General features: G+C 46.1%; 1 long non-coding RNA gene across 1 annotated transcript; it reads left to right on the top strand.

Moving 5' to 3' along the window:
• Positions 1-370: 370 nt before the first annotated feature.
• LOC146597062 (uncharacterized) lies at positions 371-5,073 on the top strand. Its single transcript, XR_014895576.1, has 3 exons — positions 371-651; positions 2,109-2,316; positions 3,914-5,073. It is a non-coding gene; the product is annotated as an uncharacterized LOC146597062 (long non-coding RNA).
• Positions 5,074-12,704: the final 7,631 nt, after the last annotated feature.

The following is a 12,704-nucleotide window of genomic DNA, read 5'->3' as shown; positions in this document are numbered from 1 at the left end:
AGGTTCTATACTACAGAAGATTCAGATTTAAAAGAGAGAAAAGAACTTTCAAAACTCTTCATTAAAAATAAGCTGGTATTACTACAATATTTAAATACAATAGCTAACTGGTTTGCACCTTGAGTCATTCCTGATAATTCCATGTGTCAATACGTATCTGAAACAAGACTACTAATTTCTGTTTATCTTAATCCATGGGATTAGGTATTCTTATTCTAGAATCAAAATGTCTACATATGGAGTTAAACGAGATAGCCACTTGGGGTAACTCCATGGGTAGACTAGTTTTATCATAAGTGAAACTACTCCATGTGCTCAACAGCCGGATAATCAGAAAGAAACTGATAAGACAAATTGTGAAGTGAATCAGGCCAAAGGTACAGCTGAAAGCTGTAATTGGATATGCCTGTAGTAGTGTGAGTTGGTTTTGCCCCTGACTCAACCAGCTGAGCAACCGCCGTCCTGCCAACTACTTCCTGAGTAACGAGGGGTTTGTGCAGAGTCATCCTTTTCCTGCCTGTCTCCGTYGCAAGTGGAACATGCGCGTCTTTGGGAAATGTAGCCTTACTGTAACTCTCCTCTGCGAAAAGATTCACCTTCTCAAATGCAGAATACCCAAGTTCCATTTGCAAGAAATAATAGCAGTTGCTGGTAGGTATAAATATTTTTTTTTAAAAAAAAAAGGGGGGGACAAGGTGACAAATGCACAGAAAGAAGTTCAGAATCTGATATAGCACAGTATTTCCAAGCAATGTCCTGCCAGAGATCTTATCACTACTGTAAAAATAGCTCATGCTGCCAGAACTCATTACATGTGATCACATTTGTGCTGGTGTCATAATACCACTCTATTTTTCTTTATAAATAATGTGTCCAATTRTATGTTTTTATCCTGCTCATGTATACATGTTTATAGTCAAAGGTACCATACATGCCTAATCTGCCAAAATCTCAAGTCTATCTCTATATTTTTCATAAATATCAACCCTCTTTCATTTATGGCAGTAACAGCTTAAATAAAAAGCCACGATTTTAGATAAGCATAAGAAATGAAGAAAGAATGCTTATCTATTAATAATGTGTAGAAGGCAGTTTATATGTAGGTGTAATGAAACAGCTTGTTGAACCATAAATGTAATCTTGGTAGTAGTTGCATGGAAACACTGCTATTGTATGTTGATGAAAAATCAGCATGAAGTGAAACTGATGACTAATTCTAAARACAAACATCCTGTCTGCTGCAAAAGCCCTTTTGCAGAAAAATGTATTTTCCTCATTGACCCATAGTATTGTGTCACATTGCAGTATTAGCTCTGCTGGCAGTAATGTTCAGGTACAGCAAAACATTTTATTTAGAGAGTTTTCATTCTTTAATTTATCAGTTAGTTTGTTCCTCCATTTTCTGACCAAGAGCAAAGAGTTTCTCTTCTGGTTATGTGGCAGTGAGGAATGAGTGCTCTCAGCCATATTACTTTCAACTATGATCTTATCATATTTCCTAAGTGAGATAGGAGATTACCAGAAGTCCTAAAGAAGCAGAAAGTGATGCTTGCAGGTCACTAGATTGTGRTCTTTTCTTCCATGTGAGGCACTCTGTAACAGTCAGCCTTTGGTCTCAGATTTTTAGTGTAAAACTGCTTATGCTATTGGTAGTTATTAAGGTCTCAAGATTTTTTTTCCCCAAATAATAACAGTAGAAACACGTCCTTATTTTAAAGAATGACAAAGTATCTAGGGAAGGAAATCTGACTAAAACCAAAGCAGTTATTATATTCTCATTGCCAGGAATCCCCATGAACATTATGGAGGAGTAAGTGTCTCCAGCAAACCAGCGAGTCTTTTGCTTCAAAGACGAGACCATTATATAGATATTACAGTGGAACTGGCATATGGAAGAGACTGATAGATGAGCAAGAGAAGTGGACCTGTTTCCRTGTATACTACAAAGCAGGGGAAAATACTTACTCCATTCATTAACAGGAAAAATTGGCTCAAGCATAGGGAAAAGACAAATTAACTTTCAGAGGGTTTTATAGTTTTCAATGGACAGTATGAAATTTTTCCTCRGAATGCTTTCTAATCAAAGTTTCTAATTATCTATTAAACAGTGATTTGTGGTACATTTTGACAAATCCTAATCACAACTTAGTTCTGGGCTCCCCAGTACAAGAGGTACAGAGCTACTGGAACAAATCCAGCGAAGGGCTACTAAGATGGTGAAGGGACTGGAGCATCTCTCCTGTGAGGAAAGGCTGAGAGAGCTGAGACTGCTCAGCCTGGAGAAGAGAAGGCTCCAGCAGGATCTGATCAATGTGTGTAAGTATCTAAAGGGAGGGTGTCAAGAGGATGGGTCTGACTCTTTTCAGTGGTGCCCAGTGACAGGGAAAGGGGCGATGGGCACAAACTGAAACACGGGCAGTTCCATCTGAACATAAGGAAAAACTTCTTTCCTGTGAGAGTGACAAAGCATTGGAACAGGTTGCCCAGAGAGGTGGTGGAGTCTCCATCGTTGGAGATATTCAAAAGCCRTCTACACAGGGTCCTGCGCAACCTGCTGTAGGTGACCCTGCTGGAGCAGTGGGAGTTGGACTAGATGATCTCTAAAGGTCCCTTCCAACCTCAGCTGTGGTCTGATTCTGTGTGAACTAAGGTTTTCATAGCTGCTGGTTCTTGCTAGATCAGCTAACACTGAAGGAGATTTTTAAAAAGACAATGTTACTCTGATGACAATGGCTTTAAAAGACAAGCTGCAGTTTGTGTCTCCAGGTTTAACAAGGATCACACAACAGGCAATGAACAATCAAAGCTTTAAAACCCTTCAAGGTATAGAGTAACCAGCAAGGTCTTTCACCTGCTTTTCTTTTGGGCATTCATGGTCAAAGGAATCAATGATATGAGCTGTACAAGACGGACCTCTCCAGAGGTCCCTTCCAACCTTACCGATTCTATGTTTCTATGAAAGTTCCCACACAGGTATGTGTCTGAATCTGCCTCTACATAATTTTATCAAGAATGATAATGTTATTAGGCTGGCAGAAGCTCTCAAAATACACACAATTTTAAGCACTTGGTACAAACTCACAAAATATTTAGGGGATGTTCCTTCAAGAAGCTAAATGTTTCTAGCTCTGTGCAGACAGGCAAACCTTGGGTCCTCAGCCTACCCCTGAAGTCCTTAAGACTGCAAGAGAAAAGAAATTAAACTAGACAAGAGGAAACGTCCACTCAGTTGAGCTTTATTTTGTAATACCCTGGGCAGAGTGCAAGATCAGCGAATCTCTGCAAGCTATGTCGCCATATGGGCAATGGCAGTTTATGAAACAACTGTGCCARATTTGGCAGCCTTGATGATGACCACATGGCAGGTCAGCAAAAACCATTTCAGTGCCAGTTATGTAATCTCACTCCTCAGTCATCTGAGAAGCATATGTGAGACAAGGCTTTTGAAAGGGCGGCATCACTTCAGCTCTGAAGCTGACACTGCTCTTCACRTAATATATGCATTTTCTGGGTAAGCAGACAAGTTCTTTTGCTGTGTCTTAGGTAACTGAAAAGATTCAAATTTCAGTGATAACTATTGTTCTTTACATGAGTGTAACACCTTCTATTTGAGTATTTCAAAGTAATTTTCAGGTAAACTTATCAACAAGAGATACTTTTTTGAGAGAAAACAAAGACACATGACAGGCACAGACTAACATAAGAGGTTATCTGCAGCCTCAATAGACTTCAAATCTCTTGAATCAAAGTTCCCTCCTTTAACAATGTGGCATGTTTTCTGAATGCTTCAGAAGTGCCCCTGCTTAGGACTCGCACTTAGGCTGTTTCTGGCTGGTCAAGGTTGGAGGGATCATTGCAGCTGAGTGCTTATTGTGTCACCAGTGCATTCACTAAATGTCGTTTCATCTCTCAGGCCTTCTGCTGCTGGGCAAGATTAACGTGGATGTGTGAGCAAACTAACTCTTGCAACACCTGGCCTCTGCTGATAACCCCACCCAGTTTGGCTGCAGGCCAAGCCGTGGCACACAAACAACCTCGGTTGCATTGACAGCTGACCTCATGAGAATGAACAGATAAGACTGAATGATGCTGATATTACTTGATCTGTAAGCCACGTTTGATATTGTCAGTCAGTGCAGTCAGGAATGCTGATATGGCCACGAGCCCTTGGAGGAGTCRCTAGGAAGCTGGCTCTCACTGCACGCCCATCAGGACCAGACACTGCTCCCCTCGGCCTCGGCCTCCCCACACAGAGCCCTCGCCCCGAGGGCAAACCTGCTGCTCTGAGGTCTCTGGAGCGCCAGTGCTGCAGGCYTTTCGGCAGGCCGCAGTGCGTAAGTAGAGCGAAGAGCAGAAAATGCTATCGCTCACTGAATGTGGATGTACTTTTACTGTAGACTTTATTTTGTCATGAGTAGTTCCAATAAGAAGATACTGCAGGAGCATCAATAGCAGTGTATCAGTAGAACTGCTTCCAGWGGTCACATTTTACCGCATCTGCACCAAAAAACACACACCAAGCCAATACAGTCATAGAAGAAAAAAGTACTGGGAGGACCAGACTAAAAGTTACTACAAAYGTGAATTAATTCTCTTTGCAATCAATCACTTGAAAGAGGTAATGGATCTACACTAGGATCCCAAGATTCTTCATCAAGTGACTTGTGACTTACAGGAGAATCATGTCTAAATAGAAGTAGAATAACATGATTTCAGGAGCTGATCCATACTTAAAGGGAAAAAATGCACATGTTACTTTAATTACAGAAAGCATATGTATGTTGTTATATATATATATTCCACAGGATAGAATTGTCCCATTTGTAAACAGCAAACAAGACATCTGGTGCTCAGATCCATTGCAAATAGTCTTATTAATGCTGCTATTCATTTTGGTCTGTTCTTGAATGCTCAAGAAGGGGTGAACTTTAAGAATCCCTTAGTATCAGTAAAATAGCATTCTAACACTAAGCAAACCAAAATGTTAAGATGGTCAGAGAATTTCAATTTGCAAATGTASTTCAGTTTTTAACTTTGTTTTCACCATATTAGTGAAGACAGTGGGATACTTCACCATCTGAGAAGATTCTTTTTCTGTAATGGTAAATTAAATATTAAAATTTAATACAGCATTAAAAATCTCATATGAGGCAAAAACATCTAACAGTTTTTTCAATTTATGGAAATTACTTCAAATTCTAATTCTGTCCTCCAAAGTGCTTACAACCAACCTGATGTCATCTGTGAATTTTGCCAGTGGAGTTTGACTTTTAATGTTCAAGTCGTTAATACAAATACGAACTGCATTACAGATCCTTTGCTGTGTCTCCCAGTTGTATGAGAGACTATTGATAACTGCTTTGAATACAGTTCAGCAATGTGATATAATTAAATAGCAGTCTTCTTTTCTTATTAGAATACTATACAGGGCTGTGGGAGAAGTTTTTCTGCAGTCAAAAATACTTCATACCTACTGCTCCCCACTTCTAATGGGGCCAAAAATGGAAATTGTGTATGACATGATTTAGTTTGGTCATATGTATGGCTGGATAAAGATAAGAAGTTTCTTAGCAACTTCTTATCTTCTAGATGCTTTCACAGATTGTTTAGTGAAGTGTTCCAGTACTCAGCCAGGTATTCTGAAGCTGAGGTGACTGAATAATGCAAGTATGTATTTAAGAGTCAGTTTTGTTTTCATTGTTAACTAATCCCTCAGTATCTGTCTTTGTACAGTAAACAACATATTTCATAGTTTAGGTCACATCCTTCTGCAAACATACATCAGCAAATAAACAAAATCATGAGATAAGGGCAATAAACTCTGCAGGACATTCATTGTTGCACTGACAGATCAATTTAAAATGATATTTTATTTTATTAATGAAAACATCCAGCCTTGTGGTGCATAGCACCCCAAGCAAGAGCAGCGAGAGGCCGGCACAGCCTCACAGGAGGGCTCAGGATCTCACGAGCACTGGCATCCAGAAGGAGCATTCCTGTTTTGTGAGCCCTGAGCCTGTTCTGCGCCATCTCATTGCCTAAAACAATAATTTTAATACTCCCTTTAATCTTCCTTATTAAAGGCTCTCAGTGAAAAGACTTCCCTCACCCAGGAGGGATTGCTGTGGCGGGCTGGCAAATGGCAAAGCTCCTGGGCCGAGCAGTGGCCGTCAGGTACTCGGCAGCGTGCYGCGCTTCCTGGGGAAGCAGTGCTGCTGGCTTGGGCTAGGTGCAGCCAGATGCGCCAGCTTTTCTGACCGTAAGTGTACCACAACCGACAACAGCATCAGCAACCCCCRCAGCTGAGACATGGCTAGCGTGCAGCGGCCACCCTGCATCAGCAGCGTGCAAGCCACCAGTGTGCAAGGTCACCAGGAGAGGAAGGGGACTTCCCCCCACATCTGCTGGTAGACCCCTGGCCACACAGCCTAATTGCTGCACCTCTCTGGGGGCAGAGATCCAGCTTTGCTCTTCCTTTTTTTTTTTTTTTTAATTTTTTTTTTAATTTTTTTATTTTTCCTGGATTGCTGCAGAATGACAGAAATTGTGCATCTTGCATGTCCATAGAGAGCAGAAACCATCCATCCCTCAGACATGGAAGATGAAAGTGAGTTCACTGTTCCAGTGACAAGTATCGCTTATCTGAAGGATTTAAAAAGTGCTATCCAAATGACTAATTTCTTAAAAGCTAATTCTTTGATATGAACGCAGCCGTTTATTCTCATCATTAGTAGACACCTTATAGAAGCTATAATTATGGGTAATTAACTTTTCCCATTCTTCACTAATCTTTTTTTTAAAACCAAATACCTAAAACCTCAGATAAACAAGCTGTGCTAGGAGAGCTGAACACTGATTCCAAGTTACAGTATGTTCTTGCTAACGAGTATGTGCTACAGAAAAYCCACTCTTGGTTTTGCTTCACTTTCAAAAGAGCAGAGATTCCAACAAGAAATATCTAGGATATTGTGAACCTTACTACTACATAGTGAATATAGCTGTATGGACTATTTCATATTAGTAATTATAATGCATGAGGCCCTTGAGATTTCACACAGCTAAATTTACTGGTGCRGAGAAACAGAAAAATAGTATTATATCTATTAAAATGAGATAACACTCAACTTTCTGATCTTATGATCATTATAGTGACAAAGGTCATTCAAGTTTTTTAATGCACATAGATAGGTACCTACGTTGTACTGATACGGGAGTGCTTTAAGGGAGCTGGCAGTCGTTGGCCTTGTGYAGATGTTTTTGTAAGACAAGAACTGGCTGATGGAGCTGTTGTCCACGGCCCTGAYTGAAATTTTGCTGTAAGGAAGAAACACAGAGGGGAGCAGTAATACTGAGCGTCTTTTTACCTGCGGAGAATCTGGATGCTTACTGCCAAGCGAGAACAGATAAACAGTCCTGTTGCCTTCCACCTTCACGGAAGGAAACTGGGTTAGTGAGGGAGGTGTGCATAGTTCACTTTATTATGGTAAATAAAGTGCTCTCAGTACAGCTGTCTAGGGATGTAGGCAAGGCAGCTTGCTATTTATTATTCTTCATGCATACCTACTATAACCCTTTAATAACAAGCAATAGTTAGTCAGATGAGCAGCTGTGTTTATGCCTCAAGAACCTGCTAACAGACAAATACACTTTTATTGAGGGCTTAATGAGAACGACCTTATAAAAGAAGTGAGGTCTGCAGTTCTGGGAATAGTTAATTTATTTCAAGCAGACAAATGAAGAAGTTAATGACGGACACAATAAAACTCTCCTTTCCTGAAGTCTCAAGGTGCAGTGCATTTTAGAGCACACCACGTGAGCTCTGAGGTTTATGCCTTTTCCCACAGCTAGTGAAGAAGTGTCTTTGCTTAGACAAGAGTAAAATAGTTTTGTATTCCCAGCTTGTATTGCAGATTCCTGTGAGTTGTTTCTCAGATCACCCCGAAGACAAGATCTATCCTTGGACCGCAAGGACAAACGAGAGTGCGTGATTTCACCACAACTGAATCACAACAAATAACGTACAAATTTTACAGGTGAAAAAAGGACTTCTTGAGGGGAAGGCAAAAAGAKATAAATGTTAAACATCAGACAAAACCACGTCGGTGACATCTCTACAGGCATTAACGCTTCCTGCTGTCGCAGAGCCTGGCTCCGTGCTCTGGCCGTGCAGAGGCTGCGGGAGGCGCAGCCGCTCGAGGGAGAGGAGCTGGCGCGCTCGGGCCGGCCCTGCCAGCCGGGGGCCGAGCGCCGCRCGCCTGCCCCTGCGGCCAGAGGCTTTTGCATGGGAGTGACAACAAGAGCTGTGCAAAGCACCCRAGGGAAGAAAATGCTGCATTTTCAATGCAGATATTTTTGGTGAGCAACTTTGAAGAGTAAGATGCAAAGTATGAAAGCTTGCAATACCTGCGATCCTTAACTTCATGTGTGAAAAGGAATTTATGTATGATTGCTTAAGATTTATGATTGCTTAAGATTTATGAGAGCGGCAAAGATGTGAGTTAGGGATTGAATGAGGGCTTACTGTAATGGTATTCCTCTCAAGGCATGTGACCGACGATGTGGCTAAGCCCAACTGCTGTTTACACAGCACACTTACAGCATTACCTAAACCTCTTGTCTTTACTCTATCCATTGCCTAACGCTTCCCCGCCTGGTCACGGGTGCACGCTCGCTCGGTTAAGCGCAGTTCAGACCGTGTGCTTCTCGGGACAGAGCGCTGCTTCTGCAGGTGTGCACCTGCGTGTGCGTGCGTGCACATGCGTAGGTGCCATACTCACCCCCCGTGCTGCCCACCGCGCTCTGCAGTTTGGGGTGGGTTTAGCAGCTGGCTGTGGGCCTGCTGCTCAGACACGTGCCTCGGCGCTTCCTGGTGCGGCAGCTTGCTACCTGCAGTTTGCACCGCGAGCTGCTGCWGCTGCGGAGCGGGGAAGGGGCGCTCGGAGCCTGCAGCCGGCCGCGTTGCTCTGCTCCGCGCCGGCGGCGCTGCCTGCGGGCGGCAGCGTCTCGGCTCGCGTCTGGAGAGGACCACCCCGCGCCTTTCCCTTGCGCCTCCGCGCGCGGGAACGAGCGGACTGTGGAGGTGTCCCTGCAGCATTCAAAAATGCCTAACGCCTGCAGCGTTAATCCCCCTCGTTGCTGCGGGGGCCCYGAGCGCGCCAGCGGGCGGCCGCGTCCCCGCTGCCGTGCCGTCGCTCGTCGGGCGGCACGTTCCCCACGGAGGTAGCACTCAAAGGGAGGAGGCCCTGGCCGCCCGGCACGGTGAGCCTGGAGCGCGCGCACGCTTGCAGCTTCAGCAAAGCTATCGTTTAGTTAATATTTTATGGGAGTTTGGATATGTAAAGCACTGTATAAAAATGCTGAGTGTGATTCAGTTTTCAGTATCTGAACATAAATTATGCTTAACAAACAGCCTGGGATAAGAAATTCCGTCATTTGGCAGAACGGCTCATACGTTCCCAGTAATTCTCCATAAAGTCTATTCATAGTGTCCACTGCCTGGAAACAATATATGTGATTCTTTGAGCTGAACTGCTCCATTCAGAGGTGGCAGAGAGCCGCCGCGGCTCCCCGGCTCGTGCAGCGCCGTTTCGGGGAGCAGCTGAGCATACATTTGAATTCGATCAGCGACAAAGGAAGCGCTTCAGGAAACAGAGGCCGCCCTGTCCACCGAGCTCGCGGGGGCGGACACGACGTCCAAGTGACCGCTTCCAGCTGAGCAGTCGGATGAAAGCTGGTTCCCTCCTGCACCGAGCAGGAGCCGCGGCGTGCGGAGGGACGCAAGCGGTGAGATGCAGCCACGCTCGAAGGAGCCTACCGAATTCGAGCGCCCGACACCGAATTCTTCTGACATTCAGTCAAAACGAGACAGTGCTCAGAGCTTCCCGTTTCGTTTTCCTTTCCTGCTCCTGATGATTTCAGGGCTTTTGGGGCCTCAGCCTGTGCGCTTCGCACATGCAAAATGGAGCTCCAGAAAAGGAGATACAGGGCCGCAGCGAGCGCGAAGCAAGTCTGCAAAGCGCTGGGCAAAGGCACCCGAAGGGGCTCTAAGCCAGCCTGGGCTTGGGAGCAACCTGGCCGTCTGGCACCAGGCAGCTTCGCGGCCGCGGAGYGCTGGAGAGCCCTGGAGCCCCGGCCACGAGCCAAGGGCGTCCGAAACGCCGGGGAGGCGGAGAGGCAGCCGACTGCCACGCAGGGGCGTCACGGAGTGCGGCGTTAGCACAGAAACTGCTGGCGTTYGAAACAAAATAGAGGTGCTTGTGTGAAATAACTGTAACGGCTTCCAGAACTGATTCATCCAGAAATTTAAATGGGCTCTTTCTTTCTGCTGCTATTTGATGTSATAGTGTTAATATTCACTCAAATAATTAAATAGTTCTTTAAACTGCCTTTTCCTGTGTTTGTGCTGTGTCTCAGGAGACGGTTGTAACGCTCTGGGATGTTTGCGCCTCTGAAGATGACAGTTTGAGCTCAAGGAGGTAATTACCGTGGCGCGGAGTAACGGGAGGGGCTCTCCTCCGTCATTGCTTGGGAAAAATCCATGGAGCTTCATCAGGGTTGCAAAACAAGACCCAGTAATTGATAGTACTCCTTGTTTCCTGATGAATATGTTTTTTTCTTTCACTCTCCTGTGTCCCTTCCTTTGCTACAGATCCCCTCTAGAYCTCAAAAAGCTACGAGGAGTACTGTCAGACACCACTGCTGTTTCAGGGATTTTGAATAGTTGAGTGAAACGCTAACCCTCAGCACCAATTTGCCTGGAAAGGATTCAAAGTTAGGCCCCAGGCTAGTGCAGGACCAATAGTTTAAACTATTTGTGCTTCTCCCGCATCTTCAGTCTGAGCAGAGAGGTCTGCGAGCTCGAGGAGTTCTTTCTTCTGTCCGTGGACCAGCCGAGGGAGTGAGAGCGTGCTCCAAGTGCGCTGTGTCGCATCGGAATGTTTTTTGCTATGTACGGAATATTTTAAAAGCTCCCGGTGGAGCTGGATGACTCACAGGATTGGTAACGGGATTAGATCATTGGTTCAAGAGTAGTTCAGGACCAATACCCTGTAATGTGATACACGTAGCTAAGCCCTGTTGATTCCTAGGGGGTCTGCAGGGACCTCGTGGTGTTTTCACGCAGATCGCAGTGCAGGACGCAGCAGAGCACACACTAATAACCACGACCATTTCATCACCGGTTTTTCCCTGTGCCCTCATTGCTGGTCACATCATTAAATAAACATATAGCACCGCTTAAACAACCGCGCTACGGGAAGGAAAGCGTTCTTGCTCCTACTAGTGCCCGCAGCCTGCGCGCCGAGGCCGGACCTGCGCGGGGGCTCCTGCGGGGGCTGCCCTTCGGGAGGGGCGGGGAGGGCGCGCTGCTGCCGAACCATGAGCTTCAGCCCGTGGCGGAGATGCGCAGGAGAGCGCGGYGCGTGGCCTGCCTCACGCCGGGCGGGAGAGGGCCGTCCTGGCGTGGGAGAACGGACGGGTTTCCAGCTGTCGGGCGGAAGATGCAGGAACTGCAATCACAGCCCCCCGTCACCGACGCGTTAGGGCTCTAGACCATGGGAAAGAAAGACTTTGTCCTCCAGTGCCAGCAGGACTCCCGGGGCAGATGCAAACATTATGCATTACTCCGGAGTCTTGGGAAGAGGGCGAGAAAGGGAAGATTCTCCTTCCGTTTAGCTCCACCAAAATGAATCTTCTTCTGGGGTGAAATTACTGTCCAACAAAAGCTGCATAATCATTTGGGATGGAGAAGAGTACCATAGCCACTTGCAACCGCAGAAGCAAGTAGTTGCAGGAGTGCTCCCAGCCAATTTAACATTTTAATGTTATTTTTAACATTTACATAAGTCAGGGRAAAAGATACTAAATTGGAAACATGCATGACCTGGAAGTCTGCCAGAAAAGACTGCAGGGACAATGGCTGGATCAGCACAGAAAAGACAAATAGAAAACGTTTAACTTGCACGTTAAAAATGGGTTGTAGCAAACTCCAGCCGCCTGCGTGGCAGCTCTCAGAGGCAGTGCAGACCTGGGGCTAGCTGCCGTGCCTGCCGCGGTCTTGTCTGAATGATCTGGAGCTTGTCGCCCAGCTTGTCGCCCAAGGCCTCGCTAGCCGCGGTAGCCGCGCCGGCGCGGCTCGGCTCGGCGCGCAGGGAGCAGCTTCTGACAAGCCGGGGCCAGGGTGGGTGGGCGCGTTGCCGCCAGCTCCAGCTCGGTGGGAGCAGCGGCTCCTCGTGACGGCGTGCCTCTGGGCCTCCGGACTTGCAGACTTCGGCCGTCCACAGCCTCGGTCTGACACCAGTCTCACGTTCGAACTGCGGTTTTGCAGCGCTTGTGCACGCTGCACTTTCATTTGTACTTGGGAGCATGTTCCACGYGCTTTTCGTCTCCTCTCCTCCCTGAAAGGTGGGCAGACTCGTTCGCTCTCATCTTCTGAGAGGATTTTTATTACTCTTGATACGAAAGGAGCACGGCTTTTTCTTCTCATTTAGTGCAAGAAAGTCTTGCGATGGGAGGGAGAGGAGGACGCCTCCAAGTGCCTGAAACTCATGAATTTCAGGAGAWGAAACTTCACGTCGCCGCTGACCAGCATGGAAATCCTGGAGCTGAGTTGTGCAGGAGCAGCAGTGCGGCCTCCGCCGGGAGGAGCGCGCGGCTTGGGGAGGAGCACGTGGCGAGAGCTGCTGGCCTCACTGCCGGCCCCACTG

Source organism: Rhea americana, unplaced genomic scaffold (genome assembly GCF_003343005.1).
Source record: "Rhea americana isolate MKP2758 unplaced genomic scaffold, rheAme1 scaffold_193, whole genome shotgun sequence".
Lineage (NCBI taxonomy): Eukaryota > Metazoa > Chordata > Aves > Rheiformes > Rheidae > Rhea > Rhea americana.
This window is presented reverse-complemented; position numbering and strand designations above follow the sequence as displayed.